Below are 23819 nucleotides of genomic sequence, written 5' to 3' on the forward strand. Positions count from 1 at the left end.
CTATGGAGTTACCTATGACTAAGATATTGGACTGTTTGGCAGTTTGCCTTGCTGATTTTTGAAATGAGTCAACATGGCTATTAAATTTATGCTTCACAGTGGGTGCTGTCTGTGCTGTGCTTTTGTGAGTTACTGAGGGTATTTGTATCTTAGGTTGCACTTATGCGGTCTTTTTGGTAAAGGGAGGTTACATTTTAGAGGCTCAGCAAATGTAGGTCTATGTGTTTGATCTGAGCTTTGTGCTTTGCTTCATGTTGGGTTTTGTGGTACTCATAACCTGCTTGTTATTTGTTGTGGTTTTGTGAGCTTTGCCTCCAGTAACGTTGTATAATTACATCTCTCACATACTGTGCCTGCTGGCGGTCATCAGTAAGCATGAACTAATAGCTACATTGTTTCAGAATGCACATTTCAACCAAATGGTTAGAAAGTGAAAATCCATCATTCCTAGTACTTATTAATGTGAGCTGAAGGGGGCATTGTGCCTTTGAGTTTGGAGTTGATTTACTGAAGATCATCCTTGTATAGGCCAAACAATCTAAGTTTACACTTGAAGAGCAATGTGCGGCTTAGCCGGGACCTTAGCTTTTTGTACAACTACTAAATATTTCAAGCATAAAAAGACTGGGGGAGCAGGTTGCAGAGAAACTATGCCTGCATCTATCTGGTGCAGACAGCATTGCCACTGTGCAGTGGACAGAGCTGCCCTAAAGTGAATTATTTATAACACAGAAAATAAGCAACAAAAAGCTCAGCAGAGCACACCAGTCAATAGCAAGATACTTGAATTTAGCCTCTCAGCAAGAAATGCCCACAACCAGCCTGGAAACATACTGTTACCAAAAGCAACTGGTAAAGTAATTATAGCAAAACGTCATTAATTTAGCAGTAAAATCAGTATTTTTATATGACTATCTATTAATTATCAAATTACTACATTTTATTTCAAGCCAGTTGTCATCATTTAACTTATAAACCTTTTCAACATATTAATGTACATTTTGTTTGTAAAATAATTATTTTAACTTTCAGTGTTTGCCTGTCAAAAATATTTCATTTAATAAGTAATTCAGTAGATTTCATACACACACATGTGCAATATATATATATATATATATATATATATATATATATGATTTTTAGTCCTTTAACATTTCTGTTGCTTTCTTCATTTTCTTATTGTCTAAGTATTTGTGTTTTTATTATTTATTTCCATCTTTCATTGGAGTAATGTTAATACTTCTTAGTTTTCTTTGATGTCATTACAGTCCAAAATTCCTTATCAGATGTTCTCTTAAGTGATATTTGTGTCTATTCATTTGGCTCACTTTCTGGAATGAATTTATTTTGTTTTACATTACCAGCTGCTTTTTCTAGTGTATCATATGTTTAGCATCTGTAGCCATTTGCATTTTTATTCTTGCAGGAAAAATGAGTTGTACTTTTTATTTTTTCTCAAAGTTTTCACCAAAGGCCAATCATCTCTCCTTTTTCTATTGTTTTCTCTGAAATCAGCAAATCTCCCAGTACTTGTACCAAGTTTGTTCCTTGCAGAACTCAGTAGCAGTTCCTTGTGTATACATGATAGAAATTTATCAATTATGGATCTTGTTTCTTTTTTCATTTTCTATATTTGCAGAGACTGGTCTTATAGCTCAGTGAGCCCTATCAATGCTGCAAGACAGACTTTCTGAAAGTTTTTGTTTTGGAAATCTATGTCATCAGAAAGCTTACCATCTCACTTCCCTTGAAATTCTCTAGCACACCAAACATTGTTATACTGTTTCATTTCTCTCATTCTCGGTCTGATTTCTAAGTCCTCCATCTGCTCCATTAGTCATGTTTTTTTTTTATTTTAAAAGAAATTATGTTTGATGTTCCTCTTCCTTCCATCTGCTCCATTAGCCATGTTTTTTTTTTATTTTAAAAGAAATTATGTTTGATGTTCCTCTTCCTTAACTTATCCATCCAGTTCATTTAGCATATTTTATTTTATCCGTGTGCCATACTGAGATATTATATTACTTAGTTAATTTTGTTTTATATAACTATGCTGTACATTGAGAATGTTTCTATACTTAGAAATGATTCTATCTTTATTGCTAATTCTTACATTGATGTAAGCAGTAGTTTCATATCATTCTTTAAAGCAGATTCTCGTTTGTGACAGTTCACGAGTTCATTCTATCAGGCAGTTTTCTTAGTTTCTTCACAAACTGATAGAAATGTTAAATTCTTTTTCTTTACTAATAAAAACACTATTCCAGTCAAGATATAATATTTTATTACTTTCTTGACTTATTTGGTCCAGTTTTACATGGTTTATTTACAGTTCCCTAAAGACCCTCTTGGCCTCTATACTGTCCTGCTATTCCACCCCCATCTTGGCCATGGCCTCTTCATAGTGCTGCTACTCATCACCATCGTGGCCAAGTCCCTTCACTGTGTTGCTCTTCCATCACCATCCCGGCTACTCTCTCTTCACAGTGTTGCTACTCATCACCATCTTGGCCAAGTCACTAACACGTATATTCAGCAATCATGGCAGAAGCTTTCTGGTATGCTGTAGTGTAGCTGCAGTCCTAAGCCAGTACTGTAGGATGTTGAATTCAATGTCTGTGCTTTCTAAGAATGTTATATCATGTCAGCTAAATTTTATTTACATACTTTTTCCTTTCCTACACATCTTGCTTGCCATCAGGACTGGAGATAAATTATGATGACATTTCTTTAGTGGTAAAAAAAAAATCAGACTGGCATTTCCACATACTAAGAATACCCATGTAACCAAGTTACAGTATATTTATGGATGTTTCCCTAAACATACATTGTATGAGAGAGAGAGTCAAGAAGATCAGACCAATTTAGAAGATAAAATGTATCTTGCCAGTACTCCAGTTATTCCCATGATAGGAGATCTGCAGGATTAGATGTATGTAATTTGTTTCTGCAGTAGCTGGTGTACCTTCCAAGCAATGAGAAATTTTCAACAAGTAGATGAGGATGCTGTGGACAGACCATTATCTCCTAACCTAACTAAAGAACTAGGGTTTCTACTACACATCCTTGGGGCATTTCTGATGCATATGCCCCAGGTCCTTTAAGAGACTGTGCTTATCATAAGAAAGAGACTTATACTTGTGATTCCCAGCATCTGCATAATTGCCATCCGCTCCAGCAATTACTGTGATCCACACAATAAAACAGCAGCTAGCATTGCACCCTTCATTACTATATGCAGAACAGCCCATGAATATGTTTTCACGTTGCATGTAATTCATTTAGCTACGATAAAAACACGCATCACTCAGTCTATTATTAGTATTTCAAGGAAAATTGGTTCTAATGGCTTAACATACTATTATAATAGGCTATGAGAAATGTTACCCAGGTAAGACATCTCATGAATCTAACACTCCTTGCATTTTCATTTTGTTTTCTAAAAGAATGATTTTTATTTTCACTACAGCTCTTTCTCTCTATCTAAATGTTCCACGCTCCTCAACCTTGCATATCCTGAACTAGGAAGCAAATCACACTACCTGAAGTAAAGGAACCCAGTAATTACTCTCTTACTGCCTCATCTAATCTACCTCAATTCCCTGTACCTTCCAAGAAAGGAAGTCTGAAAGTATGTAATTTTTCCTACAAACCTGACTACTATGTGTTTATAGTAATTACTACTTGCTAGCAGACTAAGGTACACTTCCAAACCTAGGTTAGCCAGCAGCCTTATCCCCCTCTCTACCATCTGCCGCTTCACTCTCTGTATAAATTTTATTGTACTGCCTGCAATTCTGTGTCTCCCTATATAGTCTTTTTTCTTTCCAGACATATAGGAATCTCTTACTTATCTTTTTCCTTACACCTCCTTAAGGCCATTCCCTCTGCCCAGATCTTTCCCCTCTCACTTCTACTATCATTTTCCCTTAGTAAACTGTCTGTCTCTCTTACTGCCACCACTATAGCATTTTCTTGACTTTATTCAGACCAGTAAACTTATCTCTCCCTCTAGCTTTAAGCATTTCTCTGACTGATTGTTTTCTCACTTGATGCCAAACACTCGTCTTGTCTCTACCCACTCTTTTCGCCCTGCGGGCTCACTCCGCTCCCCTACCCTACCCCCAAATCTCACCCACCCCCAGTGCACTTGACCTTATACTTCCCTAACCACACCCTCAGCCCTAATCTACCAATTACCTCTCTTCACAAACTCCATATCAATTAACACACCTGTTCACCTTTTACTTAGCCATAACCTTCCACACCCACTCTTATCTATTTCCCTAAGCACTCCACTTATCATAACTACACTTCAAAATTTCGTTTTCTTTTTTTAGCCAAACCTCCACACCCTACACCTCTATGTATAATCAACATCAGCCTTTTTTCCCCAACATTCTTTTCTTATCCATTGGGCTCACCTTATTACTTATAACTCATTGCCTTACTTCCTATGAATTCTTAGCCTTTGCTACATTTTTTCATCTCCCAAGACAGACTCACCCTTTCTCTCCTAGCACCTCTCTTACACACTGTAACATAACATCCTATTCATCCTTCATTCTATCACAGTTTCATAGACTAACCCATATTAAATACCTACAAATGAAAAAAGGACACCTCTCTCTTTATAAATTGTTTAAACTATCACTTAACCTTCACAACTGCTTACTTCTACATGGTGACATTCACCCAAACCCTGGTCCTAATTTCTCCACCCCAAATACTCTATTAGCCCCTACTACCACTCCCCTAAATGTCCTAAAAAGACCTACCTCTCTACTTATAGGTCAATTCAATATAAGAAGTGTTAATAACAAAATAACCCAACTACATGCCCTATTAGACATCTATTCCTTTGACATCTTATGCCTTACTGAAACATGGCTTAAATCTACAACAAAAGATAATGACATTGTCCCTCCAGGCTATAACATTCTCAGACTAGACCGTTTAAATAAAAAGGTAGGTGGAGTAGCAATACTGTTCAAATCTGAACTGAAGATCACATCATTAGATATGCAACCTCCTCCTCCTAATAACTCTGAAATTTTAACCTCAAAGCTCCAAATTAATGCTAAAAAATCAATATACATTATCTGCTCTTACATCCCCCCTGGGAACAATATTAGTACTCTCGAAAATACCCTAAACTGGCTTTCAATATCCCTACCACAAGAAACCATACTCCTTGGTGACTTTAATATTGATTGGAATAGCTGTACATCTCCCACTACGCATATAAACCTCTTTGGCTTCCACCAAACCATTACCTTCCCAACCAGGATCCACAAACCTAACAAAAAACAAACTACCTTAGATTGGATTCTAGTAAATAAGGACCCCATCTTTATCAAACAGGTATACTCCCTGACAATATTAGTGACCATTCTCTTACTTACATCACTAGGCAAAAGACCCACTTTCATAATCTAATAGCTTTTAGAACTACCAGAAACAAAAAATATTTCAACCCAAGTAATTTTCAAGCTGAGCTTAAAGCTTGAAACTGGTCACCCCTAAAATACCTACCTCTTGACAAAGCTATTTCACACTTTAACAAAACATTCTTGCAGATCCTTGAGCGACATGCTCCCACTTGTACGGTCAGAACAAAAAATAAACCAGCCCCCTGGCTGTCTAAGGACACAAAGCTAAACATCCAATTAAGGAACAAACTGGTCCAAATGGAGAAAAACTAGAAACCCAATAGATCACCTAAACTTTAGACAAATTCGTAATTCCACAAATAAATCCATAATCCTTGACAAACAAAACTTCTACCTCAAATTCAAACAAAACCAACAAAATAATCCGCAAAAGTTTTGGTCAGGTATCAACAAATTACTCCACCCAGGACAGTCCAAAACACCTACCCCCTCAAACCTAACCCAAACCTCTCCCAGCCATATAGCCAACACCTTTAATAAATATTTCTCTGAAACAGTCCAAGCACTAGCAACCACCTTACCACCTACTTCCACCACTAAATTTCCCTCACTAACCAAATTACCCCAGCATTTTAACCTTCAACCTGTCCCAACATCTTTGATACACTCCTTGCTTCTTAAACTAAAACCATGTACACCATCAGCTGACCTGCTCCCAGCTGAATTCCTGCAAGTCGCAGCTGGTGTACTTGCCTACCCTATTTCTATCCTAATAAACAGAACCATCTCTGAATCTTATGTCCCATCCATCTGGAAAATCTCCCATATCATCCCTCTGCATAAGGGAGGTACCTCAAATGAATTATCTAACTTTATCCCAATAGCCCTTCTCTCCCCCATTGCAAAGATTATGGAGCGATGCATCCATCGGCAAATGGACTGCCAGCATGGTTTCAGGTCTCACCATAGTGCCACAACAGCTCTTCTATCCTTTACAGATAGCATTAATAAAAACAGGAATACTAACCTTCTATATTCTGCTCTTTTCATAGATCTCTCAAAGGCCTTTGATATGGTTAACCACCAAATAGTATTAAGTATACTTGAATCACTTTCCCTTGATCATCAACTAGTAAAATGGTTCCAATCCTACCTTGAAAACAGGAAACAAGCAGTTCTCTGGGAAAACAATCTATCTTCTCAGCTTCCTATCTCCCTTGGAGTCCCTCAAGGATCCATTCTTGGACCTCTCCTTTTCACAATTTTCATTAATGATCTAAAAACTTCCCTTCCACAAACTACATGCATACAATATGCTGACGATTCAACTCTGGTATGTGCCGCATCCTCCCCTGCTGAATTACAGGCTAACACACAAACTGTCTTTACTCTAGTGGAAAACTGGTTCCATCAACGTTGTCTCCTCCTGAACCCTAAAAAAAACTATATTACTGCTATTTACTCCCACACAGAAATCCCCCTCTATCAATTTCACAGTAAAATCAAACAATGGCACATTAATAGCCCCTGAAACCACCACCAAACTCCTCGGTGTATTAATAGATAACCATCTCACCTTTGACTCACACATTAACGCTAGTATTAAATCAGTAAATAGAAAACTTGGATTCCTCTACAGAATCAGACCATTTCATACAGAGTCAGCAAAGATCTCTATTGCCCAAACCTACCTTATTTCCACCCAACTCTATGCCTCACCTATATATACCAACCTATCCAAAACTAATCTAAATAAACTAGCAACCACCTACAACAACATAGCTAAATTTGCCACTGGTGCCCCCTTCCATACTCACCACTGCCTTAACCTTAGACATCTCAGATGGCTGGAAGTACAAAACCAACTAGTTTACCAGCAACTCATTTTTATTCACAAGATTTTACATCATCCTTCAAACACTCCCATACTATGTAACCTAGTAAATTCTTATAAAAACCTTCCTACCCTAAGATCAGCTAAAAAACTACAAGTAGCCACTACCAAATCCTTTAACAAAGCTGGAGACTGCCTATTCTCAAATGCAGTTGGCAATTCCTGGAACAAACTTCCAACTGAGATCACATCCCTTACTTCCACCAACCTTTTCAAGAATCAGCTGAAAAACTTCATTAAAACCAAATGGCTTTGCCCCTGCTCTCAGCCTGACTGATACTTATTTCTCCTCTTTCTACTCTAACTTTCAAACTGGATTTCTTTTGCTGAAACTCCTCTACCTTCCATATATGGCATGTTTTAAACTTCTTGCTCTCTTTTTTTTATCTCCCCACTATACTATTTTTATTTTGTATTTTTATGCTTACTGAAACTGAACTAGAACTATTTTTTTTTCTTTTTTGGCTGTCAAAAAAAAAATGTATTTTTACTGGCAATCAATTGTTTACTCATGTAATTATTCTTGTATTTAACTTTTTTCCTTGGGGACTATACAATTATTTTTTTTGTAATTGCTATTTCTTGCAGATTATTTGTATAAATGTTTTCTTTTTTCTGTCCTTGCTATTGTCTCAGAGCTTTTCTCCTTGGGCCTCTACTGAAAATGGACATATATCCAGTTAGACTAGCCCTGTCAACAAATGTAAAATAAATAAATAAATAAATAAATAGGCACATGAAATCAAACACATGCTCTACAGACTTTACTCTTTAAACTGTATGAGGCATTGGTTCATGTGGTTGAGAATGAGAGTGTGAAGTAATAGATGGTTTGGGAGGCACGGATGATAAGGGACAGTTATACCAGCAGATAAAGGGAAAGCAGTGGAATTAGATCATGAGAATGTTCTGGAATGGGAGACTATCTTAAGGAGTTGTTAAATTATTGTGGTCTTTAATGATTAGTTGGTGGAAATCACTCACTGTATTTTAGAGAAGGAAATTGATGACTTATTTATGTGGGTATGTCTTTCAAAACAAAGGAGGACTGTGGAATATAAATAAGTGGAAGTTTGTTTCTTAAATATGGAAATAAAACTCATCATGAAACTTTTTAGGAATAGGCTGGAAAGGTAATTCCAAAATTAGTCAGTGGGTTTCAGACTTGAAAAGTGAAAAGACACAGGGGGGAATTTAATAAAGCCTACACAGACTTTTTTTCCATGTAGGCATAGTGGCACACTGCTTACATGAAAGTAAGCAGGTTTGCAATCCGGTAAATAGAGCTGGGTGGCACTCATGCACGTGCCTTCATGGAACTATCAGTGGCATGCAGATCACCTGATAAGCAGGTGAATTGCATGCAAATGAGGGAGATAGAGTGATCCAGGAAGCAGATAGGCAGTCCTGCAGACCCTGTGTTGATGTCTGTAGTGTACATGGAAAATTTCCGTGTACAGGATGTAAAAAAAAACAACAGGGGCTGTAAAATGGCAGGTAGATAGGCAGAAATAGCATAGCAGAGACAGATATGTGCAAAACTATCCACTGTGTGTCCAAAACCATATGGAAAATAATTTAAAATAATTGTATTTTTTTAATGATCTGTGTATGTTTGAGCAGTACACTACAGTGCATAAACATGCCGTTATGAAAAAAAAAATAAAAACTATAAAAACGAAATTTAGTAGTAATTAACAGTAATGTATTATAGGACCCTGGGTGGAGTATTTACAATGGTTCTGTTGCTAAGGAGGCAGTGCCTAGAATCGTGTTGTTTCCAGGTTGTGTGCATGGATCCCTATGTAAATGAGCTGGGGTTACTGAATAGCACAAATGGGCATACGTGTCTGCAGATCCCATCTGTGTAGGCACAGAGCTATGTTAGTGTCCACAGAAGATGTAGATGACATAAAAGTGGGGGGTGTTTGAGGACTTGTAAGCTCAATGGAGCTCAGTGGCACCTGTTTTTGTGGCATGGTGCTCTGCAGAGGAGGGGGGTGTACACTGACTACTAAGCTTTGTTTACTTGGGGGCACATATTTTTAAATCAGGTTTGAGCATGTTTGCATGGTGAGATGCCATGCTGAGCCTGACCTTTCATGGGAAGTGTACACTGAGTGTCAAGCACTGTTTACCTTTGTGGCACATGTTTGCGTGATGTGCCACAGTGCTGAGCGAGGAAGGCTTTTAAAAAAAAATTGTTTGAGAAAGGCTAAGATATCTTAATTATTGATGGCCCCTGTTTCACTTAAACTAGGGCCAATAACAGCCCTTGATGTATTCGGCAGGTGGAGTGTTTCATAGGAAGCCAATCACACATGCTGCACCTACAGCAGAGCACTATAAAGGTTACATACACCCTACAATCTGAATTCACCTCCATACTCTGCATCAGTGGAGTACAGACTTGGGAGTTTTAACTGAAGGAATGGTAGGGGCTGCTGCAGGTCTGCTACATATGTATGTGATAGATGCTGAGGTCAGTGCTGCTACTACTGCTGCTGCTGACTATAGGCCTAGACTGAGAAGAGGAGTGTTGAGGCCCAGGGTAACCTTCCAGGAGGTATATGAGCTGGAGATTGTAGAGTGCTACAGGTTGGACAGGGACATACTACAGGAACTCACTGAGCTCTCCCAACCCCAACTCAGACCCAGAGCCAACAGAGGGGAACCCATCCCAGTGGAAACAAAGGTATGTGTAGCTCTTAGGATACTAGCTACACATACTTTACAAAGACCAACTGGGGACATGATGGGGGTCTCTCAGGCATGAGCATCCAGGCTACTCCACCAGTTCCTGGATGCTATGCTTCCACATGCCATTGAGCATATTTATTTTCCTCTCACCCCTGAGGCAAGGGCCAGCAGTATGCAACACTTCTACAGTGAAACACACTACCCTGAGGTGAGAAGGATAGAATCTATGTCAACTATAAGGGGTACCACTCCATCAACTATCAGGTCCTGCACAATTCCAAGGGCATTACCATGAATGTGTGTGCTGGCAGCCTTGCCAGTTATCACAACTGCCATATCAGGCATGCATCACAACTGTAGCAGATATTTGCTAAGGGGGACATCCCACACAGCCATTTACTGGTGGATTCTGGTTAATCACTGGAACCATGGATGATGACATGCATCAGAAATGCACACACACCCACCGAAGAATGCCATAATGAGGCATATGCACAAACTAGGAACATCATAGAGCATTGGGCTGCTGAAGTCACGGTTCCAGTGTCTCAATATATCTGGTGGAGGTCTGCAGTACTCTCCAGCCACATGTGCACACATGTTCACAGTATGTGTCATGCTACACAATATGATCCTGTGGAAGCAGCTGCAGCAGGATCAGCAAAGGGAAGTAATACACAGCCCCTCCACCAGTGCCTAGGTCACCGCAGCCCCATCCACAGGGAGACTCCAAGGAGGACACCCCTGAGGTTGTCCCTTTAGACAGATGTAGGCGTGCCTAGTATGCCCTGGCCTTAACCAAGAGAAAATGCATAACACATGCACTGACAACCTAAGGCCCTAGGGACCGACCTTACTCTGACTCACATACATTTTAGTAAAAATTATGCCAGCCAGCCCACACAACCTGTACCTAACCATGTATTGGCTGTGTACTGCATGCATTAGACAAAGTCATCCCCGAACTATGGGTCTGTCAACTGCTGCATTTGCAAGGTAAGTCACACACCTATTCACCACTTGTAAGGGGTACTAGCATATGGCAACATATGTATTGACCCACCACATGTATGCAAGGGAATATAGTGGGCTACTGGGCTACTTGGGAAGATCTAACAGCCAGTTGGGACAGCAGGTACTCTGTCCAGTAGTATTTGCTCCATAATATGCACTAGGCCACATGGCTGAAAAGCCCACTACATTATTCAAGTGAGATGGCAAACAGTGGGGTCACACAACAGTCACACAAATGTTTATGCCAGCAGAGCATGAGCTGGTCGTCCCCCACCACCAACACCTCAGTGTACCCATACAACTGCTGTAACAGTAAATCTGCAATGATATATCAGCAGACCAGACAATTCCAGGGCTGTGATATATTACCTGGCCACATAACGCAGGGGTGACAATGTATATCTCTATGTTGTTGATTGTGTGAGGAATGGCGCATCCCTGTCTGGCAGCCTGTGTGGTTCAGTAAGCTAGGGACATTAGCATGGGTGATGGTGTTGATGGTTTGAATCTGGCAGTATCCACATCTTTTGCATGTGAGGTAGTAGTATGGTGATGTCTCCACAGACTGTCATACCCCTAAATCTGTTACTGTATGAAAGCTGGACAAAACCAGAGAGAATGGGGGGACAAAGGGCCAAAAGTAGAGACAGACATTCAGATGTTCTGATTCACCTAGAAGGTGGCTAGTATGAAAGCATGTTGCAGCAGTACAGTATATCTGATGGATATAAAGTCCAACACTCAAATGTTTGTCTATAGTTAGTAATATTCACTGGCTGCCTTATACAACATTTTACCAGAACACCACAAATGTACGAGGAATAGGCCAGACATATGGAGTGAAAACATTATTAAAAAACATGTACAGTAAGAGGCATACCTCTCATCTGTACAGATTTTTGCCTCATATTTTTTGTCCATTTTTCATAAAATTGTGGTTTTCTGGCAAATTAGTGGCAAATCATTAAAGACTGGAGTTAGAAAATATTGACAGGCATTTGAATTTCAGACTTCATACCCTTCAGAAAAATCCATGCTAAAGCAAAACCTGTTATTCCATCACCTTTCTAAGTTTGTAAGTGCAAAAATTTTCCATATTTTTGGGCCTTTGTCCCACTTTTATTCATAGGTTGGTACTAGGTTATTGGCCCTATGGCCATTACAAGCCTAGCCATAACAATTCCCTGACTATTTCTTCCCAGAATATTTACTTCCCTGGTCCCTTGTCTAACAGGGCAACTGACATGATCCCTGGGGTGTATTTCCTATCTCCCATCCAATTGTCAAGGTTCCTTTTGAAGAGGGTCAAAGAGTCACTCAGCTTGACATGTATGGGCAGTCTATTCCAGAGTATGGGGAGTCTCTGGTTCAAGAACTTATCCCTCTAGCATGTTTTGTTCATTGTGATGACCAGGTTTAGATCCCTGGAGCGTATGGCTCTGAGGGATTGGGATTTCTTTAAGTGTAGCATGTCCAACAGCACTGGGTTTGACATGGCCTTGTATGTTAATCAGAGATCGCCTCTGAGTAGGCGATATGCAACAGAGTATAGCTGAAGATTTTTTAGATGGTCCGCATAGGGCATCTGCTTTAGGCCTGTGATTCTTTTACTGAGGTATTTCTGTGGCCTTTCCAGTTGGTGCAGATGTCTTGTGAGATACATACCAAATGGAGTGTTGTACTCTATAATTGGCCTAATGAGGGCTGAGTACAGTCGGACAATAACCTCTTTTTTTCTGGATGAAAAGCCCTTAGTGATGAGGTGTGCCATACAGAAGGATTTCCTGACTGTTGTGGCTATGTGGTTATCGAAGGTGAGACCACTGTCCACCTGTGTCCCTAAGTCCCTTATCACACTTTCAGCGTTTAGTGTACTTCCACTTATGTGGTAATTCATGGGTACATGTTTTTTCCCAAAGGGGATAACTATATATTTCTTGGCATTGAGCTTGACCCCATGGCTCTGGCACCAAGCATCTGTTTCTGTAAGGCCCTTTTGTAGAATATCTACATAATTTGGGGATTCAATAATGGCTCCCAGTTTGCAGTCATCTGCGGACTTTGTTAGCCAGAGTCCCTTAGTGCTGGCCTGTACTTCAGAGACATAGATGCCAAACAAAAGCAGTCCAAAGACTGAACCCTGAGGTACACCCACTTGCCACTTGCCACTTGTCTGGAGCTGGATTCTGGGTCGGCTACTTTTACAGTGTGGGTTCTGTCAGTAAGCCAGTTGGCAACACATTGGGTGACGTAAGGATTAATGCCCAGCTTAGTAAGTTTCTCTATGATTCCAGAGTGGGAAATGGTGTTGAAGGCCTTGGTGAGGTCCAGAAAGACTGTGTGGACCACCTTACCCTCACCCATGGCTCTGGAGACTGATTTGAAAAAGTCAATCAGGTTGAGGAGACAAGATTGGCCCTTTACGAAACTAAACTGGGTGGCGTTCAGTGTTTGAAGGTTGCCAATGTCATTTTTTTATAAGTTCCATGATAATGCGTTCCATGGCTTTGCTGATCAGGCTCATCAGACAGATGGGATGATAGTTCCTGGGATCCAAGGTGGATTCCCCCTTGTTGAGTGGGATAACTGTAGCTGTGCACCACTCAGTGAGCATGAAGCCTGAGGTGAGGCTATGATTAAACAATGACACTTAGGTGAGGTGCCAGTTCATTTTGTAGTTCATGTAGTACACAGCCCAGGATGTCACCTGGTCCCATGGATGCTGTATTCTTAGCTTTGGAGAGTGCATTTTTTTACAAGTGTGGCCGTAATTACCAGAATTTGGAAATTTTTGGTATTGAGATGGGCCCTTTAGGGGGTGGGGGGGGTGAAGTTGGCACTGAATTGATCTGCCAGGATATTGGCAATTTCCTTGGGACCAGTATATTTAATGCCATTCTGTTGTAGCTCAGAGCATATCTGAGAATTGCCATTTAAATTATTGACATAACTATATAATGCTGTGTGGGAATCTTTGACAATTTTATTTTCATAATTAGCTTGGAGGATTTTATGAGGGATCTCAGCTTCTTACTGAGGTTGGGAAGGGAGTTTTTTGCATCCTGGGGTTTACCTATTTTCTGCAACAGTTTCTTCCTTCTGTTGTATAGTTTGTTTATGGCACGGGCCACCAGATTGGTTTCCTTTTTTTGGAGGAGGCCATCTTGGTTCTGTTTGGAATGGCATGATTCATGCACAAGTGGATGTGCTTGCACAGTGCCTTAGTGTAGGATTTAGCAGTCAAACTTTCAGTTCCCGTCTGCATGGGTGTCATGAAGTTTGTCATGTCTAACTTGAGTAGCATGAAGTTGGCTTTGGTGAAGTTTTTTATGGAGGTTTCCATACTGGGGGGTGGGGGTGGGATGTGGACATCAAGGGTCATTTGCTTATGGTTAGACCTGACCAACGAGGGGGTGACCACTGGTGTGGAACATTGATCTCCCATGTTGGTAATGACCAGGTCTAGGATATTTGAGCCCCTGGTGGGACTATGGATTAGTTGACCCAAGGCATTGGAATTTATGAATTCCAAGAACAGTTGGGCAAAGGTTTTGGTACACAAGTAGTTTTCCTAATTAATGGCAGGGTAGTTGAAATCACCCTGTATTAGGGTGTTTGGTTGTATCTTAATATTTTCTAGTATGTTTAGAAAGGTGTAGTGAGAATCTTAGGGCATGGTGGGGGATCTGTAGCAAGCTACACTTTGGATTGCAGTCTTACCTAGTGTTAGTTGCACTTGTAGAATTTCAGATGCATTGTGTTGGGCAACTAGCCTGGAGGTGTGAATATCCTTGGTGAATATGGACACTCCTCTGCCTTTAGTGCTTCGGTCCTGGTTTGGTGGCGAAATGTGTGGTAAGAGTTATAGCCTGGTATTACAGGGGTGCTCTCTGGAGCCTTGAACCAGGTCTCACTGCACAGATATCAATGTTCTCCATTTTTAGGAGTGCCACAAGAGAGTGCATTTTGAGGTTTAGACTTCTAGCATTGAGTAGCATTACCTTCAGATTTTGCATGCTTATATCTGTTACAGTGGTAGCTTTGTCCTTTGAGCCTTGCTTAAAAAAGGCACTATAGGGGTGGCAAGAGCCTTAGCCAGTAACCTGAATCCCAGGGGTGACAGATGCAGAACATCTCTGGCAAAGCATTGTGGTATGTTTATCATGTCGTCCCAGGGAGACAGATACTGGATCCCCTTTGAATGACTCCAGAAGCTTAGGCAATTGTTGAAGTCAATCATTTTGTCCTTATGCTGTGGTATCATTCTGGGTGAAGGCAGGATGCTACTCAGGGCTAGGGTCACATGATCTGAGAGCTCTTCCATGTCTCTTTTCATGTAGTCCAGGGAGGTACATCTCAAGTCATTCACTCCAACATGGACAATGACAGAGTCATATTTGTACTTGTTGTGAAGTGACTTGAGTGCATGCATTATGTTGCAGATCCTGGCACCTGACAGGCAGCTGACTGTAATTTTCTCCTTGTTATAAATGCCCTAGACTGGGTACCCATGAATACTCATCTTCAATCCTATAAATTAGGCATTTTGCCTGAAGACCTAAGTGACCACTGTCTCACCTATGTAATCAAGCTCAAAGTAGACTGCTCCTACCCACCCACCTATAGAACATTAAGAAACAACAAGAATTTTATTCTCACCAAGTTTCAAAATGAACTTAAGGCATGCAACTGGTCAGTACTAAACAAATCTCCCCCTAGATGAAGCAGTAACATAATTTAACACCAAATTCCTTGCTATTCTTAACTCCCATGCTCCTAGCTGCTCTATTAGAACCAAAGTTAATATTGCACCATGGCTATCTAAAGATACCAAAACCTAAATTTCACTCAGAAACAAAGCACGGGCCACCTACCAAAAAGCAAAAGCCTCACTTGATCAACTAAGATTCAGACAGCTAAGGAATAACAACAAAAAATCCATAACCTTAGACAAAAAGAACTACTACCATCTACTGCAAAAACACCAAAACAAACCTCAAAAGTTCTGGACAGGAATAAACAAACTACTCCACCCAGGGCAAACCGCCACTCCACCCTCCTCAGCTTTCCAACAAAAATCCCCAGTAGACATTGCTAATAACTTCAACAGCTTTTTCACAGAGACTATCCAGTCTCTAGTCAGCCAACTGTCTCCCAATGGCTCTAATTCTATTGCAGCCACACCCATTACCCAAACATACTTTACCTTCCAACCTGTTCCTACTCAGCTTATACATGCCCTACTTAAGAAACTAAGAAACTAAGACTCACCACCCTGGCTGCCGACCTCCTCCCAGCAGACTATCTGCAAAAGGCTGCTGACACCATAGCATACCCTACCTCAATCTTGATTAACAAAGCTATATCTGAAGCTACTGTACCCACTATATGGAAAATCTCCCATGTCATACCTCTCCATAAAGGAAGCAGCTCCACTGAACTGTCAAACTTTAGACCCATAGTTATTCTGTCACCTCTAGCTAAAATTATGGAGAAGTGTGTACACATACAGCTCATGCACTACCTCACACAGAACAAGCTGTTGTCCAACTTTCAGCATGGCTTTAAGCCACACCACAGTACTACTTCTGTCCTCCTCTCTTTCTCTAACATCATTAACCACAACCACAATAATAACAAACTATCCTCAGCACTCTTTCGAGATCTATCCAAGGCTTTTGAAATGGTTGGCCACAAAATGCTTATAAATACCTTGAAGGACTTCTCCTTAAACAACCATGCAATCCAGTGGTTTCAATCCTACCTGCAGGGCAGGCCAAGCTATCATCTCACCTATCCATCACATTAGGAGTCCCCGAGGGCTCAATACTAGGACCCCTTCTTTTCCCCATCTTTATCAACGACCTTCATTCAGACATCCCAGATGCTACCTGCATTCAATATGCGGATGACTCCACCTTGATTTGTTCTGACACCTCACCAGCTACGTAATTCACATTAACCCCAAATACCTTCAATACAGTGGGAAAATGACTCTCCAATCAACATCTAATCCTAAACCCCAACAAAACTAAGCTGCTCCTCTTCTCCCCCACACGCAGGACCCCCCTGCCATCCTTCAACATAACCACTATCAATGGCAGTATCATCTCCCCAGAATCCCAAACTAAACTAGCAGGTGTCATAGTTGATAGCAACCTGAAGTTTGATGTGCATATCAATCAAACTATCAAAAACTTTAATAAAAAAACTTAGCTCTCTTTAGAGAATCAAACTTTTCCTTACCTCACTTGCTAGAACTGCAATTGCCCATTTCCATCTACTATCACCTCGTCTCTAAGCTTCAACTCTATTCTCCAACTTAAACAAAACAGATCTTAATAAACTGTCATCCTGCTATAACCACATTGCCAGATTTGCAACTGGCACAGTCTACCGGACACACCACTGTCACAACCTAAATCGCCTAGGGTGGCTTGAACTGCCTAGCCTACTGCAGTTCAATCAGCTAATAGTGGCACATAAAGTCCTTTACCAGCCAGAAAATACACATGCACTAAAAAATATTATCAGCCCCTACACCAGCACCCGGCCAGTGTGATCATCCACTAGACTCCTAGTTCAAACATACAAATCCAACTACTCAGCTGGGGACTCTCTGTTTGCCAGCTCTGTTGGAAAAACATGGACCAGACTCCCAGCTGACGTGACTCTAGAACACTAACTTAATTCAAAAACAAACTCAAGAAATACTTCAAAACTCATTGGTGATGTCCTTACACTAACCCCGACTAGTGACCTCTCTATTACTTAGGTACCTTACCTTCAACTACTTCTAACTTTTTTCTACCACACCATTTCAGGAAGGGTCAATTGTATAACTGCTGCTCAATGTGTCTTAAACCTGAATGTAATGTTATCTATATATAACTTTGAAAATAACGTTATGTTTTGTAAAGTGTTTTATAATAAGTTAGTATTATATGCGCTAAATGCTGGTATCGCATATGACTGTAATCTGCTTGAAACTAGCATTTACTAAATGTTCAATGTGTATTATTATCTTGGAGCTTTTCTCTCTGGGCCTCCGTTGAAAATGGGCATATATCCAGTCAGACTATCCCGGTCAACAAATGTAAAATAAAATAAATAAAATAATACTTAAACTCATTCCCAGACCAACCACATTAAATATACAGTTGCACAACCCTGATCAAAGGGAAAAAAATAAAAACATATTGAATGCTATAGTCAGCCGTTTGTGCTTTGCCTATAGCATTTAAAACACCATTCAATAAAAAAAAACACACATTTGAAAAAAGCAGTTCTTATCCAACAAAACTGCAACTACTCACAGACAGACACAGATGGACACACACACACACACACACACACACACACACACACACACACACACACACACACACACACACGTACTTTGAAACATTATGATCTTGGCGTGACTGTGTTTGTGTATGTATACATATATATATATATATATATATATATATATATATATACATATATATATATTAATGTATATGTTTATTTGAGTGAGTTTATGTATATTGCCTGAGCAACTGTTTTGATGGGTGTGCATTTGATTGGTTCTGTACAGTTGTTTTTGTTACAAGCAGTATAGCATTTGAGTATCATATGTATATATATATATATATATATATATATATATATATATATATATATATATATATATATATATATATAGAGCATAGTGTTGAGTTTCTCATTTTCCCTCACTGTTGTGCAATCTCAGATGTAGTATATTTAAAGTCAAAGGGTATGGGTTTGTTGGGGGGGGGGGGTGACCTGACCCTGGCAAAGCATTGATTTCTTTCAGTGTCATATTTTGACAGAATATGCACCTGATAATTTCTGTTTGTAGTAAGTTCCAATTACATTTTTTTTAAGTAAAGTAAACTCATATAAACAAGAAAATGCAAGGTGACAGTTTGGGGAAACAGTACATACAGTACTATTTCACAGAAAAGCTCTCAATGTATTGGACCCATGAACACAATGATGTTTAATCAAAATTAGTCACATAACTCAGGACCACATTGGCATCTCTTAAGGGAACTGAGATGTGTGATAAACATAAGTCACTGTTTTAAAGTAGTATTTCTGTCTTAATGAACTGTGATAATTTAGTTTAGAAGTCCTTGTATACACCCAAAATATTTCTACAGACAATAAAAATAAATAAATCAGCTGCTGCACAGCAGGTCTGTGGAACAGCTCTGCCATACATATACATGGATGCATTTTATGTTTCACTGTCTGGGTCGTATTCAAAACATACAGCACAAAGAGTTATATGAAATAACATGACAAGCAGTGATACACAGTGAAAGGGCAATTCTCAGACACAGATAGAGCATTTACACTAGAAGAAAAATACGCTGATATGCATAGTATGCTAATGACCACATTTGAGAAATAGTATGCTAAACATCCATTGCAAATGACCACATAATGGCATGGAAATGGGTGTCACAGACAGCCACTTTGTATGCAAATGACAAACGTTAAACACGATGAAGTAAATCAACAACATATAAAAATGCATGCGGTGAGCATCAGTAGTCATATATTCTGATGTACAGCAGCTGTACTTGCAATAGGACAGTAGGAGTAGCATCAGTTTTAACATAGCAGCATGTGTTAGCTGCCACCTTTTGAGCCAGTCTGTAGAATGTTATGCAGCATCACACCCTGCACTGTACATGGCTATACAGTGGCTAACATATCTCATAAAAGAAAACAACACTGTCAGCTGCTAGTATGTGGACAGAGACAACATACATGTTGGTAGGCATGAGCTTTTCACATTGAATAAAGAGGACTGGTGTATTGCCTACCCCAGCACACATGAATGTTTGCTTAACATTAAGCAATTTTTACTGCAAGAACCATTCAGTACTAGACACCAGAAGAAATATGGACATGAGAAAGAAAAAGAGATTTAATATGGTGCAATATTTATGCAAAGGAGAAAGTAAAACTGCACAATACAAAAAAAAGCAGCACCAAAGATATTTGAAGAGAAATACAGGCAAAGGCACCTGAATATGGAAAATGTCATAATATGAAAAAAAAGAAAACAAATGGGAAACATAGACAAGACGATTAGTAATGGAGAAGTTAAGCAAACAGAAACTGAAGTTATGGAGTACCTGAAGTAAATGATTTAGTGTAGAAAATCCAATTCAAGTAATGTCACAGCATGATGGAACAATGTGTCCCCAAATTAGGCAGAAATAGGCGACATGGGAAGCATCTGATCACTTGTCATATGAAGATACTCGGGAGTCTTCAGCAGGAAACCAGTACAAAAGTTCAGATGGAGTTGCCAGCAAGGGAAGGAGCAGGAAACAGTGGCAACTCTGACACAGGCAATGTTGTGGAGTAATGCAAATGAGTTTCTAAATGAAAGAGCAATGGATGATACAGGACGCAGCTGAAGAGAATATGTCACAGAAAGTCTGTCTGTAACTTTATGTAGAATGCCCACAGATTTATCCTTAGTTTAGAAGAAAAGGATCTAAGGGAAAAAAATACGTCATTTAATTGAGAGGGGATAGACTTATTAGGATCGACTACAGAAAGTAAATAAGACCCAAAATGCTAGAAGTCTGATAAAACAGATGAAAACATTAATCAAGATTATGAACAGAAATTCATGTGCTATAACAGACATAAATAGGATATATTACTATACAGCTAAATTAATAACAGATAAAGTCTTACCACAAAAATGTAGATAATGCAGTGCAATAAGGGAAAGGAAGGAAAGAAATAAAATGCCATAATGGACTATCGAATGGAGAAAACTACAAAGCAATTGAGACGAGAAATGTCACCATTAGAAGATTATAGAAGAGGGAAAAAAATCAACAAAATTACTTAGAAAGATAGACACGATAAAAGCAATTCACAGTATCAGAACAGACCAGGTCTTTTGTAAACTATTGGAAATAATAAACTAAAAACATCAGCACAGACAGAAAAAAAAAAAAACGAGAAGATATTCAGATAAATATAAAATGACAAAAATGTACAAAATAAGCAATTCATTGATGACCAAAAAAAGTCTAATTGAGAATTGGAAAACAAAGCAAAAGGAATAGAGACACCACCAAAAAGAAAGAAATAGAGACATTATGGAGACAAAATCTATGAAGTCCCTGTGGAACATAGCAAAGCTGCTGACTGAGTAGAAGTAGTAAAATAAGTAGTAAGACGTTCAAATGTACAGAATATCAAATGAGATGAAGTAACAACCAGACAAAATAAAACGGAATTAAGAAAAGTTCCTGACTGGAAAACCCCAGGCCCAGATGCGGTGACTAACTTCTGGCTAAAAGTATTAACATCTTTACATGAAGATTTAACCTTAAGTAAGAACAACTTATTTGCTCATACTGAATAGATACCAACCTGGATAACAACAGGAAAAATGATGCTCCTTCTTAAGAGTGAACCTGTAAAGCATCCTAAAAATTATAGTCAAATAACTTGCCTTCCAATGATGTACAAACTATATACTAAAAATTGATGCCAACAGAGTTTAGCATAATTATCATGGCAATAGAACAAAATGGTAACAAAACAATGTCATATGGAACAAAGGATCATTTGTTGCTAAATAAAGTAATAATGGAGAATTGTAAAAGGGGAAGAATCTAAGTATGGCATGGATAAATTACAAACAAAGCATTTGACAGCATCCCACATTAATGGATAAAGGAGTGCTTACAGATGAATAAGATGCATTCTGCATTGATCAATTGCATTACAATGACAATGAAACAGTGGCAAACCACTTTTCAATTAAATCATGACAGAGGGCAAATTATCCCAGGGATAAAAATTCAAAGGAGATATTCCAGAGTGATTTTTTGTTATTATTGTTGTTTTGCCTTGCCTTTAACCCGTTAAGATGTTTAACTGAACAGATTAGGTCTTGGTTATAATTTGGCTCACAGAAAAACTTGCTTAAAGATGTCTCATCTACTTTTTGAGAATGACTTAAAATCATATAGTTCATCAGATGAGGAGTTGAAAGCACAACAGCAAGTGGTTAAAACATTCTTAGATGATATAAGAATGAGAACTGATCTTGAAAAATGTGTGAAAGCAACATTTAAAGCAGGAAAGTTGCAGTACCAAGAAAATATCAATCCTGGACAGGAATGTGATATAATGGAACTTGAGGAAGGAGTGTATAAATATTTGGAATTGATGAAGGGTCATCAATAAAACATGAACAAATGCAAATAAACCTCAGTAAGGATTACTTTAGAAGATGAAAGCGAATACTGAAAACAACACTGACATCTAGGAATAAAGGCCAAGCTATAAACCAATTCGATCTTCAATCTTCCTGTTTTACCTTACAGTTATGGTGTGATTGGATTTTCCTAAAACATACTGGATCAGTTGGGACAGAAAAACAATAAAAATGCTTCCTGCTTATCAAATGATATATAGAAATCAGTGTATACCAAGATTATATATCCCTCACTCTGAAGAAGGTATGCGCTTCCTCGAAATTGATTACTGGTATAGAATTATTCATTGGACTGCAAATATATCTGTTGACCTCATTAGATCCAAACATAGTGAAAGTCTTAAAACATAAGGAGAGAAAGTCTATGCTGACCTCTCTGCTTAGTTTAGCAGAAGCATTCAACTAGCAATCAAGAATGGAAATCAAACCAGAATTAGATAAAAATTAGACAGCAACTGAATGCGAAAAAAAAAGAAAGAATGTAAGGAGAAGGATCAGATGAGAAGGAAAGAAATGTGTAAAAGCCATAAGTGTAGTGGCAACTATCAAGATCTTCTGGTGAGTTGAAACCGAAGGATGAAAGTTTAATAATGGCAGCCCAGGGTAGTAGACTGCCTACATGTTGGTTTACAAAGTTCATTGAACAAGTGGGAGAAGCAGACAAATGTAGGTTCTTTAAGAAAGAATATGAAACAGTTGCACACTGTGTTGCTGCATGCAATAAACTCATGGCAGAGGGTCTGTACACTGAAAGGCATAATTAAGTGGAAAGATTGTTGCACTGGGGATTGCACACTGACTGCAATACAGAAATAGGTGAGAAGCACTGGAAACATGAACCACAAAGCATTACAGAGAATGATGAAGTGTATATCACACGGGATCACCCTTTACCAACAATCCAAAAAATAGATGGGAGAAAACTAGGTGTAGTAGTTCATGAAAAAAGACAAAAGTAGCATTGTTCACTGAAATTGCTACAGATTGCATTAAAAGAGAGACACAATGTCATCAAATATCAGGATTTGCAGACAGAAATGAGAAAAATATGGAAGAAAGATACCCAGACAGTTATACCATTAGTAGGAGCAATGGGTCTAATAAAAAAGAAAAAAAATCTACAGTTGTATTAAAATATGCTATCAATACATGTAACTCCATATGAATTATAAAAACAGTCATTTCTGGGCTCACTGTGGGTACTGTAAAGAGTACTTTTAGCCAGCATCAAAAATTTAAACAATTCTAATTTCATGAGTTTTAATTACACCCTGACTTAGGAATGGTGTCCATTACCATTTTGGTATTAGAAACCCAAAATATTTAGAAAAATAAATTACATCAGATGCAGCAGAAGTTTCTCAGGTATTGCTCTCAAAAAGTCTACATTTCCTTCATATGATGCTGTATTATGTGAAGAAGAATATTTGGTTTCTAAAGACTGCAGAGTAAAGAACACCTACTATGCAGAAATTCTATTACACACCCTATTTCTCTGATGTTCTGGAATAATTGACTATACCCACATTGTTATCAAGATCCCAAC

Source organism: Protopterus annectens, chromosome 4.part1 (genome assembly GCF_019279795.1).
Source record: "Protopterus annectens isolate FY-2018-M chromosome 4.part1, PAN1.0, whole genome shotgun sequence".
Lineage (NCBI taxonomy): Eukaryota > Metazoa > Chordata > Ceratodontiformes > Protopteridae > Protopterus > Protopterus annectens.